We start from the raw sequence: 14,559 nt of genomic DNA, 5'->3' as shown, positions 1-14,559 counted from the left end.
TGCCCTGCCCCAAGGGCATGAGACAGGAGCGCTGACCCTGGTGGTGTGGTTAAGGAAGAGCCGACAGGCTGACCAGCTCAGCTACCACTCAGTCCCAGATCCAGGGCTCCGAGTTGGCCCCACTCCAAAGTCAATATCATCTGCAAATGAGTGGGACGTGTGAAAGGGCCGGTCCTGCTGTTCGTTCCAAAGCTGCAGGATCTTCGTGACATGGGGCAACAACAGGATAATCTGGAGGAGGCCTGGTGAAGATCCAATACTGGTGGTTCCAACAGAAGCCAGAGATCTCGAACCAGATCAATGATCCATTGCAATACACATTGGCAAGCGAAGATGTGTGGACAGAGGGGTGTACTGTGGACACACTGGGACACACTACAGCTTCCACAGTGAGATGTTTTCTATGCTTTGTCTTTTGTTAATGTTTGTTTTTTTATTTTGGGAGGAGGTTGCAAGGGTGAGGGACAGATAGATACAAGGAGATGGGGAGATGAACAGGACTGGGGTTCATGATTTGAAACTCACTAAGAATCAATAAAAAAAATTTAAAAAAAAAAAAAGCCCATGGCTGGGGAGGTCCTGGCTCTAGCAGAGAAGCCGTTACTGTTGTTTTTCTATCTGGTCATGGACTCAGATCTTATGCCCAAGATCTAGCTGGTTTGAACTCTATTCAAAATGCAGTGGTTACTGCAGGGACTCAGCTAGGTGACACCAATGAGACACCCTCCACCCCAAGGCTCATGGAACGTGACAGAAGAGGGGGCAAGAAGGATGTAAAATCCAGAGATCAGAGAGCAGAGCCATAGAATGCTGTCTTCTAGACATGGTACGTCCACCGGTGTCATAGACGTACACTGGCTGTGGTTATACGCACAAGCCTGGGATTATTCACATCTCATCAAGGATTGAGGGGGTGTTGTGCAGCCCTCTGATCTCTACCCACATCCCATTGCACATGCATGCACAAACACACATACGTACACACTCTAATTATGTAATCTTTTGTTAAAGACACATCAAAGTAGAAGAGAGATTAAGAATAAGAGTCCATCAGGAAGTGAAACAAAGGAAGGGAGTGGGGATAAAATCAGAACCTGAAGGGATCTACCAGATAAACAGTTCTCTGCACCCAAATCCCGTGGGAGGGAGAGCTAAACCTTCAGAGAGGCAGACACGCCTGGGAAACCAGAAGAGACTGCACTCTGCACACATCTCTGACGCCAGAGGAAAACACCAAACGCCATCTGGAACCCTGGACACAGAAGCTCCCGAAAAGGGCAGCTTAGATCTTCCTGGTTGCTGCCACCGCAGAGAGAACGTAGGCAGCACCCCACAAGCAAACTTGAGCCTCGGGACCACAGGTAAGACCAACTTTTCTGCTACAAGTGACCTGCCTGGTGAACTCAAGACACAGGCCCACAGGAACAGCTGAAGACCTGTAGAGAGGAAAAACTACACGCCCGAAAGCAGAACACTCTGTCCCCATAACTGGCTGAAAGAAAACAGGAAAACAGGTCTACAGCACTCCTGACACACAGGCTCATAGGACAGTCTAGCCACGGTCAGAAATAGAAGAGCAAAGTAACACTAGAGATAATCTGATGGCGAGAGGCAAGCGCAGGAACCCAAGCAACAGAAACCAAGACTACATGGCATCATCAGAGCCCAATTCTCCCACCAAAGCAAACACGGAATATCCAAACACACCAGAAAAGCAAGATCTCGTTTCAAAATCATATTTGACCATGATGCTGGAGGACTTCAAGAAAGACGTGAAGAACTCCCTTAGAGAAACACAGGAAAACATTAATAAACAAGTAGAAGCCTACAGAGAGGAATCGCAAGATGTGTAAGCCAAACGGGCCTTTCACTACACCCACCAGTTGCTTCGGTCATGGTGTTTGGTCAGAGCAATAGGAACTCTAAGACATACATTCGGCGCCTTTGGAGAGGACCTAGGTTCGGTTTCCAGCAACTACATGGCCATTCACAACCATCTGTAACTCCAGTTCCAGGGGATCAGACACGCTCTTCTGAGCGGGATCAGCACCCATGGTGCTACACCAACGGAAACACTGACAAAACACTTACCACACATAAAACAAAGTAAATCTAAAGCAGAGAAAAGAACTTTCAAAAAAAACTCTGTATCAAATGCAAGATATGTGACTGCTTCCCTTTCTAGAGCCTAGAGAGAGGAGACCCTGATCCTTCCTGCACTCACTGAAGCAGAGCTGCTTTGAAAATTTTGATTATAAGGTCTTCTGAGCCATATTGGGTCTCTCCGGAATGTGCTAAAGAGTGTCACTCCATCCTATTGACCTACAATCCGATTTTCTCACTTTTATTCATTAATTCAAAAGCTCCTTTTGCAACAGCACCTCCCTCTCTGCTCATTCACACCTAATACAGGGGAAGCTATCAGCATAGCTGCCTCTCACCGGACCCCTCTTAGATGGGGACATGGAAGCTGTCTGCCTTGTTTTTATCGAGAGAGAGAGAGAGAGAGAGAGAGAGAGAGAGAGAGAGAGAAAGAGAGAGAGAGAGAAAGAGAGAGTGTGTCTCTGTGTCTGTGTGTGTGTGTGTGTGTGTGTGTGTGTGTGTGTGTGTGTGTGTGTGTGTGTGTAAGTAATTGTGTTCTGTGTTCTTGTAGTTTGTGTTGTTAATGACTGGTGTCAGATCTCCTCTTATGTGTCATTCTGTCTGCTGGTCTCACCTTTAGCCTGTGCTTATGGTTTAATATTCTTGTTTTATGTAAATATACAAATGAGATACTACAACATAAAGAACATTTTGTTTCTCGGTGTATCTGCTTTTCCCTACTGCTTTCCTCTAAGAAAGGTGGTGAGCTTTCTACTTCAAATCCATCCCACCTAAAATCTAGGCATACAAAGTTAATCCTCAAACTGCTGAGATCTAAGGAAACTGGCTGGAGAGAGTTACTTTGAAATGGTAAGAGTCTTTTGAAAAGTCAAGGCCTGCCCCACCTCCTAAGCTTTCCCCAAACAACCAACTGGAGATCAAGTATTCAAAGGCCCAAGACTTATATGGCAAACCTCCACAGCTAGACTTGCTGACCAGTGAGTCCCAGGACTCCTGCCTCTTCCTCCACACGTGTGGTTACAAGTACACAGCACCCCACTCCCCAGGCTTTGCACATGGGTGCTAACTTCACATGCAGGTCCTCCTGCTTCCACAGAAAGCACTTCACTGATTGAGCCATGTAGGGAGCGGCGCGGTTAAACAAAGATGGCGCCGACATCCAGTCCCGTCTGGTAGTAAACAACTTATTATGCATGCGCAGGCTTGTCCCCTTGCCAGGGCGGCCGGCCGTAGGATAATGAGGTGATCCAGCACCCTCCTGTGGTACACAACAGTACTGTGCATGCACGGGTTTGCACCTGGCGTCTGTCTGGCCGGGGCAGTACCATGCTGGTGAGGTGATTCGTGCTCCGCCAATCCCTGGAGGACAAGTAGCAGGGGTGATGGTGGGGTGATTCATGCTCCGCCAATCCCTGAAGGACAAGTAGCACAACCACAGCCTGTTGTGTATATAAGGAGAGCGCCTTTGCCGCTAGAGGTGCCTGTATCAGCAAAGAGGTGGTCCTGCAATAAAGGCTGTTGAGAAGAGTCCGACCGTGTTGCGTCTTCCTTGCTGGCTCAGGTGGGCGTGACAGAGCCAAACCCCAGACCATATTTTTTAAATCAGTGAGTGTTTTGCTGTATTACTGTCAAGAGGATCTGATGCTCTCTCCTGACTTCCTCAAGTACCAGGCAGGCAAGTGGTGTACAGACACAAATGCAGGCAAAACACTCATATTCGTTTAAAATAAATTTTAAATATATACAGACACAAGAAGAAAGTAGAAAGTCTAGTTTAAAAATATGCTAATACAAACAGCTCTTTTGGTTACTTAAAACGCCTATTGACCCTTATCTGGCACTTTTACTCCCTTGGAACTGCTATAGCAATGATTAGTTTAACTTTGGGTATGACAGGTTTATTGTATGTCACATCTCAGATCCAGATGGCATCCAAGAAATAGAACTCAGGCCTAGGTCACAAAGACTGGTCACAGATATGATACAAATCCTTTATCCTTAATAACTTCAGCAAAACTCTCCTCAAAACTGCTCTCCTATCATCTTGGCCATGATCTTTACCAGATCTGAGGAAGAAGCCTTATGATCCACGGGTATCAATTATTTGGCCTCCAAATGAACAAAATGTAATGCTTGCCCTACCAGAGTCACTGTGTCTGAAGTTCCCAGAATAAAACCCACAATTTCGTTAATGATTCTACAAGGCTGATTGACTGATCCAAACCCCTTAGTTGTGAGAGAGTTGCAATGTTGTAGATCCACAGCCTAAGCTACCTTGGGCTGCCTTTAATTCCTTAGCAGCCATTTATCACGAACCTTTTGTGCCTGGCCTTACATCCTTTTAGCTATAAGGTAGAATCTTTGGGATGGATTAACTTAGGAGACCTCTAGATACCCTGTTCTAAATGCTGATAGCGTTAGACATCATATAAAACCTGTGACAGAGATTTCTCTGCTTTGCTGTGACCTGCTATATGTTGTCCCCCATGAATGTATTTAATAAATATATTTATTTAAGGTTTTTCCCTGTATCTATAATCAACTAACCTTGGCCCATAGGAGTTCACAGAGACAATCGGGTAGCCTGTGTGGGTCTGGCCTAGGTCCTTTGCGTATATGCTATGGTTGTGTCCTCTTGGGAGACGCCTTACAGGAGGGGGGTGTGTCTCTGAGTCTTTTGCCTGTTTTACAGATCCTTTGCCTCCTACTGGGCTGCCTCATCCAGCCTTAATATGTATGGGGGGTGGGAGGTGCCTAGTCTTTTTGCAACCTGATTTGCCATGATTGGTAGATAGCCCTGGGAGTCCTGCCTGTTTCTGAAGGGAACCAGAAGAGGAGTGGATCTGGGGGAGATGAGAGGTGGGGAGGGACTGGGAGGAGAGGAAGGAGGGGAAACTGTAGTCGGGATGTAATATGTGAGAAAGAAAGGAATTTAAATTTTTCTAAAATGAAGGAAGGAAGGGAGGGAGGGAGGTAAGGAGGGAAGGAGGGAAGGAGGGAGGGAGGACAGACAGACCAGTCAGTTCAAGCTCAACCTGAATAACTAAGTGAGACCCTGTCTCAAAGTAAAAAGTAAAAAGGGGACTAGGAATAGATGTAGCTCAGTGGAAAGGCACTTGCCTAGCATGTCCAAGACTATAGATCCAATCTCCAGTTTCATGATTGATAGATAGATAGATAGATAGATAGATAGATAGATAGATAGATAGATAGATAGATAGATAGACATAGATACATAGATGGATAGATACATAGATAGATAAATAGATGATAGATGATAGACAGACAGACAGACAGACAGATAGATAGAATAAAAGTTGTTCTGTGTCACTCCCAGAAACTTGACTCTGTATTCCCAAATCACAGTCACTCATATTTGGCTCAGAATAAACGATCTCTTGCTTTCTTTGAGGTGAGAGCTGTTTTGCACTCATAAAATGTTCTTCAAGTACAGAGATGTTGAAGTGGTGGGTTTATGCGCTAAGCGGCCTGAACACCGGGCTACTTCTTTCGTATTCTCTTTCTCAGTGACAGCCGTTGTGACCGTGAACAAGCACATTTAGTATAAATGGTTTCTTTTTTTCCTTCTTCCAACATCTCATTATAAAACACCCTGGTTCCTTAGGTCCAGTAGACATTTTCCAACTGCTGTTCTGCTGGTAGCTCCTTTGTCTGACATCTGTAACAATTCACTAAGTCTGTCATTCCCATCTCAACGGCATGATTTGACGAAGTGATTTTAAGGGGACCCTGGCTTTGACGGCAGTTTCCAAACTCATTGCTTCTCCTGAACCCAAACTCAGACTCAGATCCATTGCCTCTTGGAAGCCTAAGACCCACAGCACATGTAAATCTTCCTACTTGTTCTCGGGAGCTCAGCTCTCTCGCACTTGCTGTTTCTTACATAGCAACATAGGCTAACAGTTCTGATGTCACCTTTCATGAATTCCAAAAATGAATGGCTAAGTAATCGAGCAGTGGGCTTTGAAAGCCAAGCTTATCAGACTCATATTTTTGATAGGACAGAGGAGAAGGTTAGGATGAAGCATGTGCAGCTACATGAAAATTTTGATCCCTAATTGTCAATGAATAGATGAGTATATATATATATGTGTGCAGACATGGGATAACTTTCCAGAGAAGGAATTGTCAGACTTCACTGTTTGGCTGGTCTCTGTTGTTGTTGTTGTTGTTGTTGGTGGTGGTGGTGGTGGTGGTGGTGGTGGTGTTGAGAATTTTATTGGTTTTTGTTTGTTTTCTGTTTGCTGTTATTTTGTTTTATTTTTGTCAACTTGACACTTGCTGGAGTCACCTGGGAAGAAGGACTCTTAATTGAAAAAATGGTTCCATCACATTGGCTTGTAGGCAAGCCTGTGGGGCATTTTCTTATTAATGGTTGAGGTAGGAGGGACCAGCCCATGGGTACTGGTGCCAGTTCTGGGAAGGTGGTCCTGGATGGTATTAGAAAGCAGGCTGTGCAAGCCATGGTGAGCAAGCCAGTAAGCAGCACTCCTCCATGGTCTCTGCTTCAGTTCCTGCCTCTAGGGACCTGCCTTGACTTTTCTCCATAATGGACTATAATCTTTGACATGAGATTAATCTTCCCCAAATTGCTTTTGGCCATTGTCTTTATCACAAGAGCAAAATAACTAAAACAATTACCCAGGCCGGTGACCAAAGCCACAGATTAGCTCATGATGATAGGTATCCTTGATGTCACTCGATGGTGATAGCATTTTTTATGCAATCTTTCTCCAGAAAAACTTTCATGCTTCAACTGAAGGACCTTCTCTAAAATCCCTGTTATGGTTTTGAGGGTTATGTTTGGTGGTGATGTCTTTCTATGTTTGTTGTTTAGTCTTTCTATGTGGCTCAGACTAACCTCAAACTCATCACCTTCCTGCCTTAGCCGACCAGATGCTGGGCATGTACCACCTCACCTAACTTCTGCTGTTGGTTTTTCTTTCAGTCCTAATTGTTGATTCTAGGTCTTCACACTTTCTATGTAAACCTCCCTTGATCTGTATCCCCCTTTCCCCTCCTTTCTAGCTTAAAGCAGGGTTTCATGAACTTGTCCAGGATAGCCTTAGATATGAAAACCCTTTTTTTTCCAGCCTCTTGAATAGCTGAGATTACAGGTCTGTGTCATAAGGTCAAGCTTTTAGGTTATGCCTTTAAATCCCACCAAGGTCCGTGTGACACATGGAGGACCAAGGTCCATCTGATGCATGGGGCCACTCCTCAATGTCTCAGTGGTGCTTTGAGGAGGAGACTGGTCTGATGAGTGGACCAACATACTATGGATTTATAAATGAGCTTACTTTCTTTGGTTCCTGGCCATCATGAGGTGAGAAGCTCTTTCTGCTTTGTGCTTTCTGACATGATGCCTTAGCCCCACCCACAGGTCAGAAACAGGAGAGCCAAGTGTGCATACACTAGACCCAGGAGCCAAATTCAATCTTTCCTCTCTGTTGGTTTCTCGAGTATGTTGTAATAGAGAGGGAATGCTAGTGTAGCATCCGACCTCGCATTGCCAAAGTTACAGAAAACTCCCAAGAGCAACCCTCACGGTCAGGAGGAGGCTGAAACTGGATGCCTGACGCCGCATGGGTGAAATCCTGGGATAGGGAAAGGGAGCAAAAGAAAAAGCCAGGGAAATCGATAGAAATGAGTTTATACAGGTCCACCAGGTAGCACAAATATTCCACAGGACTGAAATGGTTATCTTAAGAGTAAGATAGATATAGGACAAGTGGGCCCCCTCTATTCTGTATTCCCAACAAAATTCAAATCCGTTTCTGCGGTTAATTTTTATCCTTAAAAAATCATCTTGTGATATCCCTTGTGTGCAGAGAGAACTTTGCACAAACATCCTAACACACCCACTGCTTCAGTCACATCCTTAATTTGTATTTATTTGAGGCCAAGTTTAACTCCCACATGCTTGTGTCCTGCCTTTCCTCATACTTTTCCTATTCTAGAATAATCTGGCCTACAGCACATCTGTGTATACCTCACTGTGTATACCACCTTTGTGTAATCCTCAATAAAGAAGACGGAATCATGGTCTGGGACTAGGGACGTTTTCCCCAACTGGTGCACCGGGAGGGCTGCTTTAGCACCACTGACATGTCAGAACCTGGCTTAGGCATAGAATGTGTTAAAACCCACTTAGCACCTCACATCAACTCTATCGACAGCCATTATCACCCTTTTATGGCTAAGGAAGCTGAGGCAGCATCTCTAATGAGGGAAAATATCAGAAAGACAAATGCCATAAATATGAACTGAGACTGTGTGTGTGCAGCCCAGTACAGCACCCTGGTGGGGGGTTTTAATGTGATGAAGAAATGCCAACTCTAATTTTCTAATTTCATTTTGATTTTGGAAACCCTGTTTTCGTTCGAAGCACAATTGAGTTGCTCTGGGGTCTTCGTGAATTTGGGTCCACCACGGATGCTTTCCCACATATTTACTGGGATGAATTTTTCTTTTTTCTTTTTTTTTTTTTTTTTTTGGTTCTTTTTTTTCCGGAGCTGGGGACCGAACCCAGGGCCTTGCGCTTCCTAGGTAAGCGCTCTACCACTGAGCTAAATCCCCAGCCCCGGGATGAATTTTTCTTAAAGATTTATTTGTTTTATGTATGTGAGTACACTGTCACTGTCTTCAGACACACTAGTAGAGAGTATCAGATCTCATTACAGATGGTTGTGAGCCACCATGTGGTTGCTGGAATTTGAACTCAAGACCTCTGGAAGAGCAGTCAGTGCTCTTAACCCCTGAGCCATCTCTCCAGCCCATGGGAAAATATTTTTATCAAGACTTCATTACTTCAGATGCAGTTGTAGGGGTTAATGAAGAGTTCCCAGGAACCTTTTAGCCAGTTTTCCCCCATAATATTAATATGAAAAACTAGAGTACAGTCTTTTCTTAGTCAAGGTTCTATTGTTGTGAATAGATGCCATGACCAAGGCAACTCTTAAAAAGACAAACATTTCATTGGGGCTGGCCCACAGTTCAGAGGTTCAGTCCATTTTCATCATGGCAGGAAGCACGGCGGCATGCAGGCAGACATGGTGCTGGAGAGTGGCTGAGAGCTCTACATCCATATCTGCAGGCAACAGGAAGAAGAAAGACACTGGGCCTGATGCGAGCATTTGAAACCCGGAAGCCCCCAGTGACACACTTCCTCCAACAAGGCCATACTTCCTAATCCTTTCAAATAATGCCCTCCCTCTAAGCCTATGAGGCCACTTTCATTCAGGCCACTACTCATATACAAGATACTGATATTCAGAGAGCCTCAGTATTGGACTCACTGTATGACTGCATTTAGTTTTACTCCTTTTTGTCTTGTGTATGGGGTCATTCATGCACTGACCACCCCAGTCAAGACAACAGTGCATTAAGGATTCCTTGTGTCCACCCGTGCCTCCTTCCTTCCCAGCATCTACCTGTTGGCTTGTTGGCAGCATCTACTCTGTGCTTCTAAACAATTGTCATTTCAAAAACATGATATGAGTGGGCTCATCTAGTATATCATTTTCAGAAAGTGGCTTTTACCACTCAGTTATACTGGGTGATAACGAACTTCAAATATTGTGTGCAGTCATGGTTTGTTCTGTTGTGAGACTCTGTGTTTAAAAAGGGGGGCAGGAGGGAACCTCACCTTCTCAGCCTCCTCTTGTGTGACATCTTTCAGAGCAGAAGTTTTTAGTTTAATAAAACTCATGTGATGAAACCCATGTACTGCTCTTTTTTAAATATTTATTTTATGTCTATGGATGCTTTGCCTAAATGTATGTCTGTGCGCTGGGTACATGCAGTGCCCAAAGAGGCCAGAAAGAGGGCACCAGAACTCCTGAAAACTGGAGTTACAGGTGATTAAGAGCCACCATGTTGATCACTGGAAGAGCAGCCAATGGTCTTAACCACTGAGACATCCCCTCAGCGCCTAGTTGGCTGGTTGGCTGGCTGGATGGATGGCTGGCTGGCTGGCTGGCTGGCTGACTGGCTGGCTGGCTGGCTGGCTGGCTGGCTGGCTGGCTGGCTGGTAGTTTGGCTGGTTGGTTTGGGTTTTGAGATAGTCTCACCGTATAGCTCTGACTGGCCTGGAAACTCTCTTGTGAACTAAGCTGGCCTCAAACTCACAGAGATCCAACTGCCTCTGCTTCCCGAGTGGACCTTCATGCCAAGCACCCTACAGCGATTGCTATGGTTCCTTCTCTCTTCAGTGCTGATATCTTGACTATGTGTCATAGAAATGATTTCCCCTGGTAATGTCTATTTTGGGGTTCTAATTCTCTTTGTGTTTGGATGCCCACATCTCCCTTTAGATTTGGGGGATTTTCTGCTATGGTTTCATTGAACAGGTTCTCTGAGTGCTTGGTATTTCTCTCAACTCCGTCTTGTATCCCATAGTTTTTAGCCTTGGGCTCTTGGTCACACACTAGAGTTCTTAGGTATGCAGAAATGCATTTTCCCCCCTTATTGATGTTAGTATTTTTTTAAAAAATAAAAAACCTTTCTAGTATTCTTTCTTTTGAGCCTATTGGTGAGACTTCCCACTGTTTTTTACCCTGAATTCACTGAGGTTTCCATTTTCGATATTTTTAATTGTTGTTACCTCAATTTGATTTCATAGTTTTTCTTTTATATCGCTGACTTTTTCCATCATTACCACTACCTATCTTATCCGTTCGCTATTTTTTTTTCCTCTATGCTGCTGCCTTTCTCATCCATGTTGCTGGGTTTTTGGGTTTTTGGGGTTTTTTTTTCTTCTGTGTTGCAGCCTTTCTTCTCTGGGTCGGGATAGAATTCATCTTCTTGTTTATGTTCCCGTCAAGTCACTGGTCACTTTTATCAACACACTCTCGAAGTCTTCATCTGGTGTTTCACGAATGTCTCTGGGTTCAGCAGCAAGAAGCTGGGGTGGTGAGCAGGAGCGCAGCTGTCTTGCCGTCTCATGTTTACATGTTGCCTTTTGCACTGTTGACCTGTCTGCCTCTTGATTGGCCATAGGAACCTTCCTGCTGAGTGGCCTACAATGAAGAGTCAGTTTACTCCCAGAAAGTGTGGAAATTCCACTTCCCACACCACAGGAGAGTTGTGTCCATCCGGCATACTTAACACCAGTGAGTCACCCACGCGTCCTTGGTACTTTAGGGTGGCCTTCCATCCCCTGTGCAGATTCCCAAGACTTTTCTTCTTTCTTCTCTTTTTGGAAATATCTGTCGTTTCCTTACTCGGGGTCTCTTTCACAGGGCCACATGAGAGCAGTCTTTAGCCCACAACATACCTGGAAGGAAAAAGAGTGAGACCATTAAGATCCCATTCTCCTTAGCCTAGAAGTGAATTAAAACCCCACAGCAGTGTGAGTGGAGACCACCAGGGCCTACAGCCCCACTTCCTCAGGAAAGGGTCGGTTAACCTGTCTCCCTGTTAATAGACACCCTTGCCTTTGTCTCACTGTTTCTACAAATTAGAAAATGGCCATGAGCAAGATGAGGAGAAGTGCAGACCCCCAAATAAATCTATTTTCCTTTACCAATTTCTGGTGGCTAATTTCTTTTAAAATAAGAGGAAATAGGATAGCAAATTGTATTAAGACTCAGTTAACTTAATATGATCAGAGGTTTCTGGGGGAGGGGGATGTGTGTGTGTGTGTGTGTCTGTGTGTGTGTGTGTTTGAGTGTGTGCATTGTGTGTCTGTGTGTGTCTGTGTCTTTCTGACTCTGTATCTGTGTGTCTATGTGTCTGTGTCTATGTGTCTGTGTCTGTGTGTGTCTGTGTCTCTGTGTATGTCTGTCTCTCTGTGCCTGTCTGTCTCTGTGTGTGTGTGTCTGACTCTGTGTGTATGTGTGTATCTGTGTGTGTCTGACTCTGTATGTATGTGTGTCTGTGTGTGTGTGTCTGTGTGTATCTGTGCCTTTCTGACTCTGTGTCTGTATGTGTGTGTCTGTGTGTGTGTTTCTGTGTGTGTATGTCTGTCTCTCTGTGCATGTCTGTCTCTCTGTGTGTGTCTGTGTGTGTCTGTGTGTATCTGTGTCTTTCTGACTCTGTGTCTGTGTGTCTGTGTGTCTCTCTCTGTGTATGCCTGTCTCTCTGTGTATGTCTGTCTCTGTGTGTATACATGCATATGCCTGAGTTAAGACTCTACAGTAAAGCTGAGTGATTAGAACTCTATGACTGTAAAGTGTTGGTCTCCTCCCAGCTCCAGGCTATCATTAGCCTTATCTAGCACAATAGAAAGTATCCTTTACTCCCTTTGAGGTTAGAGTATGTTTTTCATCTACAGCTTGGAATCCCAATGTAGCAGGCCCAAGAATGATGCACCCTCATTGGAGAAGGCAGGTAGATTGGCAGCAGGTACCAGCATGGGTACCCTGTGCCCAAGCATCCTAGCTCCTCCCTGAGTCAATATCGTTACTTCTTTGACCTGGACACACCTTTGATGTTGGTCAATGGCCCATTCATTGGTTTATCCCAAGCTGACTGCTGGCTATCTCCATGTTTGTTTCAGAGCATTCAGCCAAAACATCTGTGGGTTTGTATAGCATTTCCTTTCGGAACATTTGCTTGCTAGGAATGTTCTCAACATGCCTTCTTATGCCATGACTCTGAAACCTAACTTTAAATTTTCCCTGTGTTTTGTCATGTTTATTACATATCCCTCCTAGTTTAGAAATTCTATGAGTGTCTGACCATAAAAATGAACAAGACGAGAGGCATGTGTTTCCTCCTAGCCAACAGAGTAGGGTGTCATGGGGAACTCCCCGAAACATAAAGCAGCCTCACAAGGAAGTCCTGGATAGCACCCCACATTCCTATACTGGAAAGAATCTTACTAACACACGTAGGGAGGATCACCCAGTGTCTTTAGCCCCCTCATGCTCCTCTACAGATTCAGGGAACCCCAGGACATATGGGAGGAACTTGTTGTGATGCCAGAGGGAGGCACTCTCGAGAGCAGCACATCCCACTGATCCAACACAAATCCCACCCTAGGACTGCAATTTCCAGAAAAGGGGAGAAAAGACACCAAAGTGGGAAATAAACGTTCAAACAAGAGAGAATGTTTGGAAGAAAAAACACCATTTATATTCCATAATTAATAATTATGTTAATTCAACTTCCAGGAACTTTTTTTAAATGGAGACCATTCCATGTTTCCAAGTTTGGGGTTTTGAGTAATAAACTAGACATCTAGACAACAAGCCTAAGGATCATAAGAGATGGCTAATTCAAATTTTAAAATGCCTAAATAAATGATAAAATTGTTCATTTACTGGAAAACAGAGAGATTGATTGATTTAAAAAGTCAGCAGGGTTGGAGAGATGGCTCAGAGGTTAAGAGCATGGAATGCTCTTCCGGAGGTCCTGAGTTGAACTCCCAGCAACCCCATGGTGGCTCACAACCATTTGTCATGGGATCGATGCCCTCTTCTGGTGTTTGAGGAGAGCTGCAGTGTATCACATACATTAAATAGATGAATAGATAAATAAATTTTTTAAAAATCAGCAATGATAAGAAAATGATAAATGTGTAGGAATGAAGATAAATTCAAAGAAATCTACCTTTTCTCAACTTGCTGTTCTCATCTGTCTTTGTCTGACCTTGCCAGACGGCTGTGAGCCTTCATGTGTGTCAGCTTTTGCTGATCTATGGGAAACCTAGGATCTGAGGATGAGAAAGAATTGGGCAGACCACATCTAATGCTGTTAGATGTAACAACCTTATGTTGTGGTTTGGTCTGTTGTTATGTACTGCTATGCTAAATACTGGTCCCCAAGGTCTGGTTGTCCCCAGGACAAGGAGATCCTCACATACACCAAATGCTGCTATGGAACCTAGACCCCCAACTCATCCCTGATTGGTCAATAAAGATGCTTGCAGCCTGTAGCTGGGCAGAAGAGGGAAGTAGGTGGGGCTTTAGTTCCTGAGCTTGGGGACTGAAGCAGAGACCAGAAGGGGAGAAAAAAGAAGAGGAGACACCATGGGGTAGGTGAATCATGAAAACATGGGGGTTTGCCAATTAGAGTAAGAGCGGTCCAAATGGAACCATGCACGTCACATCTCAGGGTTATTGACAAGGAAGTAAACAATATAGCATAGAGGGCTGATATCTGTCCAACTGTGGTGCTGTTAAAACTTATAAAGGTTTTGTTCCTTTTACCCGGGAAACAAATGATGAAAGGTGAGGTAGAAACCCCTGATTAAATATTTATCACAACAACCTTACTTCAGTTTTAGGGTACTAGTATGCATAAATGTAACAAAAAAAAAAGGTGATCCAAGGAAGGTTGTTTGAATTCAGAAAAATATGATCAAAAACATGTAAATAAATGTCACATATTAAAGTACGCACATACTAAATATTAGCAGAGCGGCCCTCTCCCAGAACTTTTTCAGGACAGGCCAACTTAAAGACAGTTGTCTGGCACGTACCATAGATT

This window comes from Rattus norvegicus, chromosome 14, assembly GCF_036323735.1.
Source record: "Rattus norvegicus strain BN/NHsdMcwi chromosome 14, GRCr8, whole genome shotgun sequence".
NCBI lineage: Eukaryota > Metazoa > Chordata > Mammalia > Rodentia > Muridae > Rattus > Rattus norvegicus.
This window is presented reverse-complemented; position numbering follows the sequence as displayed.